Source organism: Heteronotia binoei, chromosome 1 (genome assembly GCF_032191835.1).
Source record: "Heteronotia binoei isolate CCM8104 ecotype False Entrance Well chromosome 1, APGP_CSIRO_Hbin_v1, whole genome shotgun sequence".
Taxonomy (NCBI): domain Eukaryota; kingdom Metazoa; phylum Chordata; class Lepidosauria; order Squamata; family Gekkonidae; genus Heteronotia; species Heteronotia binoei.
The window spans coordinates 71,801,767-71,807,235 of record NC_083223.1 but is presented as its reverse complement, the minus strand read 5'-3'; the positions used below and the strand labels follow the sequence as shown (position 1 = coordinate 71,807,235).

General features: G+C 45.1%; 1 pseudogene; it reads left to right on the top strand.

The window, feature by feature from the left end:
• Positions 1–490: 490 nt before the first annotated feature.
• On the top strand, positions 491–1,176 carry LOC132567201 (ferritin light chain, oocyte isoform-like; annotated as a pseudogene).
• The last annotated feature ends 4,293 nt before the right edge of the window (positions 1,177–5,469 follow it).

Sequence of the window (5,469 nt, the reverse complement as noted above, 5' to 3'; positions counted from 1 at the left end):
CCGCCATCCCCACTGGAGAAGGCTCAGGGCAGCTCACAACAATAATATAAAAACAATCAGTTTAAAAATTGCATAATATTAATATGACAATTAAAGAGACAATAATTAAACAATCATTAAAACACTCTGGTGCTGATATATGTAGTTGTTTCACATCCGATGGCTTCAGTGTTCTTACATTTTCTCCACAATAATGGTAACTCTACATGGCACAGAGGTCATCACTACCTACTTAAAGCCAAGGTGAGTGTGGTTCCAACACCCTGCATGAGAAGGGGCCAAGTTAAAATGATCCACCCACAGAGGTTCATGAATTCTAGAATACACTGGCAGTTTTTAGGAATCCAAACGTGTGTCCTGCTAAGGCAGCAGTGGAACATGGGATATGAAGCTCCTTGATGCTATCAACAAGGTTGTCCTTTGAGTTTATTCCACCTTTGGCTGTCCTTCTCCAGCTCTTGCTTCAATGGTGCTTGAATGAAGCAGGATCATGACCACCCCATCCTCCCATTTCTCTGTCAGATCAGCAAAGCAGCCCACTTCCATCAGCACCATAAGCTCCATGGTCTACAACACCAAGAACAAAGCTGGGGTGAACTGCTTAGTCAACCAGTTCTTCCATACCAACTACACTTATCTGTCCTTGGGTTTTTATTTCACCTGGGATGATGTGGCTTTATCCAAGTTTCCCCCCTTTTTCCAGCACGTCTGAGGAAAAACATGAACAAGCTGAGAAACTTCTGACCTTCCAAAACCATTGTGGAGGGAGAGTTGTTCTGCAGGATGTTAAAAAAAAAAAAAAAGGAACAGGATGAATGGGGGAATGGAGACTCTGCTGTGGCCTTCGCCCTTCAGCTGAAGAAGAGGGTAAACCAGGTCCTGTTGGATTGGCACTAGATCACTTCTTGCCATGTGGATCCTCGTATGTGTGACTTCCTAGAGACTCACTACCTTGATGAGGAGGTGAAGCTGATCAAGAAGCTGTGGGATCATGTGACCAACCAGAAGTGGGTGTGTGCCGGTGAGGAAGGCCTGGGTGAGTATCTCTTTGATTGCCTCACCTTGGGCAAGTCCAGCAACTGAGCTACAGAGTGCTGATTCCCTCCAGAGTCCTCCCACCAACTTGTCCAGCTGTGTTGCTCCAATCTGTCATGTGTCTATTTTTAAAAAATAAAATCTGACTGTTCTGTGAATGAGGCATGCCTCTGCATCCTGCATACCTGGGGAGGGGGAGAAGTCTGTAACTTGCATTAATTAAAACTTGGCATCAAGCAACTTTTTAAAAACCAAGGTTGCCCCTTGTTGACGTCTCCCACCTATGGGATGAAATCCACCCAGCCACCCCCAGTTTATGATGGAGCTGGGTGATCTGAAAAGTTGTAGGAAACACCTATAAATGAGCACTGGCAGAGAGATTGTACTGAATTTGACAGATCATGCTATAGTGCTCATTAAGACCAGTGAAGGTGCAGTGACAGTGGCAAGGAAAAATTATTTCTCTACTATTATAGCATCAGCTAGTTTACGTTCATCCCAGTTGTTCAAGGTAGCTCTGCTGATGCCTAAATCTGAGCCTCTAATGTCCCAGGAACTGACAATTAACTGTGATACTTTTGCCAAGCTTTTTGCTGCTAAAATATTGAGAATATGCTCTGATCTGGATGTCAGTTATAATGTAGGTACACCAGACAAAAGCCTAATATACCGCCTGAGCTATTTATGAACCATTTTGATGCAATTTCCATGATGGATGTGAACAAGACCTGGGATCTGTGAAAGCTCCTACTTGTACACCAGGTCTTGTTCATCCTGGCTGCTAAAATCATGTAAAAACCACATCATCAAACCCTCAGTATCTATAGAAATAAAACTGGTTTCATGCTGGGAAATCCCAGCTCCCTCATTCATTGGGACTGGGTGAGACTGCACTGCATCAGCAATTGGATAATGAAGCCTCCGCCACCAGATTGGCTTTCCTATTGGCTCTACTCAGTGTCACCCACCCACTGTAGACTGTGAGATGCTCCCCCAACTGCCAGAATGAACTTGCCTCAGACAGAGACACATCTCTGCTGCTTCTCCAGTATCTTCTGCAACCTTTGGCTTTCCTATTGGCTCTTCTCAGCATCACCTGCCCACTATAGACTGTCAAACACTCTCCCAGTCACCAGAATGAACTTGCCACAGACAGACACATCTCCACCATTTTCTGCTACAATCTTTGGCAAAAATTTGGCCCCTTCCACTTCACAGTGAAAAAGACACAAAGCCGCTCTGAAGACCAAGTTTGAGGCCTTCAGCTTAGGCTTCCCAATCCCCAGGTCCCAGAGGGGGATCCCCCAGTTTTATAGGCTTCCCCCCTCCCCCAGCCAGCTGGCCAGCGGGGGAAGCCCCGCTCCCAGAGCCATCATGCACCTCTATGAACGATTCCCATAGGGAATGATGGGGAATTGATCCACGGGTATCGGGGGCTCTGGGGGGGCTGTTTTTTGAGATAGAGGCACCAGATTTTCAGTATATCATCTAGTGTCTCTCCCCAAAATACCTCCCAAGTTTCAAAAAGATTGGACCAGGGGATCCAATTCTATGAGCCCCAAAAGAAGGTGCCCCTATCCTTCATTATTTCCTATGGAAGGAAGGCATTTAAAAATTTGTGCAGTCCCTTTAAATGTGATGGCCAGAACTCCCTTGAAGTTCAATTATGCTTGTCACACCCTTGCTCTCGGCTCCGCCCCCAATGTCTCCTGGTTCCACCCCCAAAGACTCCTGGCTCCACCCCCAAAGTCCCCAGATATTTCTTAAATTGGACTTGGCAACCCTACTTCAGCTCCTGCAGTCTAACTTTGACATGGCTGCCAGCAGCAGCCCTCTGCCCCAAGCTTACACAAGACCTGGCCCTGCTGGGAGTATTTCATGCCCCCTGGGAAGTGCTACCCAGAGTCTGTTGCTCAGTAAAGGGAGAGGCCTCAGGCAAATAGAATGACATACAGTCCACCCTCCAAAAGCAGTTATTTTCTCCAGGATGGGGAGAGAGATGTGTTGTCTATATGCTACCAGCAATTTCCTCCCCAAGAACCACTGTTGCCAATCTCCGGGTGAGGGCTGGAGATCACTCAGAACTACTCTCCACATGACAGACCATCAGCTCCTCTGGAGGTGGGGGACAAAGTGAATGCCTTCACTTGGGTGAGTGGGAAGACAGCAAGGCTGGGGGGCATTAGCCCAGAGGCCTTTAGTAGTTGTTGGGGAATTCCTAAGGTGTCGCTACAGGCCTCTGAGGGAGAGGCCTTTCCTCCGGGGGAACAACTGTTGCCGATCTTCAGGTGAGTAGCAAAAGAAAAGCTAAGCTTCCGTGATTACCAGCCTCAAACGTAAACAAATTCCAAGAAACTATCAAGATTAATATAATATATATTGAAAATTGGCAAAAATAAGTGCACTCATTTAAAAAACACAGAACAGCTTAGAAAGCTATCAGAATGTGACATTATCAGTGAAGGGGGGGATGCCAGAAGTTAGTCTTGCCTAGGGTGATAGACAGTCTAATACCATTTTCGCACACAGCTTACACCTCGCAGTCACAATCCTGTTCCCTCTGCAGCGTCCAGTCGGATTTCCCACCATCTGCGCCGGAGTTACAGGAAGTGCCGCAGCTTCTGTGTAGCAAACATAAACTGGGTTTTAGCGGTTTACGTTTGCTATGCAAAAGCCACGGCACTTCCTGTAACTCCGGCGCAGATGGTGGGAAATCTGACCGGACGCTGCAAAGGGAACAGGATTGTGACTGCAAGGTAAGCTGTGTGCGAAAACGGTATAGGGCTGGCCCTGCCCAGAGTTATTAAAACTCCTGGCCTGTAGGCCACGCCCAGGGCTTCAATCAGGCCTGCGGTAATTTTCTCCCTCCTCCTTCCCCTCCTGTCCTCACCTTTTGAACCTCTGAGGCTGCCAATGACTTCCCAGCTCTTCTGCCTTGTCTTTGCTGGCTTCTGGGCTTGCAAAGCTGCTAGGAAAACATGGAATGGATTTTCCATTAGAGACCTTAATAGAAAGTCCATTCTCTGTCTCACAAAATCCCATTTGTGTCAGATCCGGCCCTCGTAACAAATGAGTTTGATACCCCTGACCTAACCAATAGTACTGCTTGTGCTGGACTTATGACTGCCCTCCACCACTCCTTGCAACAGCTGTAATGAGGCATAGCAGCTTTGGTGGCTGCTTCACACTCTCCAGTACATGCATAATATAAAAGCCAGATATGAAAGAGGTTTGTAAGGCAGAGTTGCCAACTTCCAGGTGGGGACTAGAGTTCCCTTGCAATTACAGCTGATTTCCAGACTACAGATATCAAGCCATCTGCAGGAAATGGCAGTTTTGAAGGGGGCACTCTATGGCATCACATTCAGGCTGAGCACCCTCCTCTACCTCCTCAGGCACTGCTCCCAAAGTGTTGGCAATCCTAGGATGGAGTTGTCATCACAATGGGGTAGGTGTGTGGACTTCAGTCTCAGGAAAGAAGTCGGAGTAAGAATTACAATCTTATATAGACCCATATAGGTTGTGAATGTGATTAGTAACAAAAAAAGAGAAAGGCCTGGTATATGACCTGCTATAAAGTATATGTATGCTGTGTTTGATAAACTGAAGGAAGAGAGTGGGGAACAAAAATAAACACTTCTTATCTGTTCATGTGAAATTCAGGCTGCTGTCCATTAACTGCATACCTGTTGAGCAGCTTTAAAAGAATTTCTATCAGTGGCTTCTAAGTGGCAGTTAGTACTGCTGTCCTAAATTTGAGATTATCATATTTATTTATTCATGTATGCTATTTATAGTCCCGATTCCTCATGGAGACTCAATGTGGATTACACAGTGCAAGTCAATGCAATCAATAAGACAAAACATCTAATAAATCATGTGATAGGACCATGATCAGAGGCATCTAAAACAAACCAAGTATTAAGCATGGCATGTTAAGCAAGCAATTAATGGTGTTACATAAGTAGAAATAAAACGCGCTGAAAACAAGATAATGTGTGCATCAACAAAAAAACCCCATATACCATTCACATAAGTCCACAAATTCGTTCCCTTCCTTGAAACATCTCCTGAACCATTTTCATTTTCCAAACTTTATACCCCACCTTTCTGCCCTCATAAGAGCCACTGAGACAACTAACAAATTAAAACATGCATAATAAAGTTATAAACCGTCAAAAATAGCATCTTTAAAGCAACCAGCGCTAAATACATACAAAAAACAAAAATATCATAATATTGGGCAGGAAGTAGGGATCACTGAGGGAATGCCAAACAAAACAAAGCTTTATTAATTAGATTTTCAGTTGCTATTCTGCTTATAAAAGGCACAGGAATCCAATACAGAAATTAGGATGAACATTTGAACACGGATGTCTCAATGAAAGGAATTTCGCCCAAGCGAAATCTGAGTGCTCACTGCTATGCTTATGG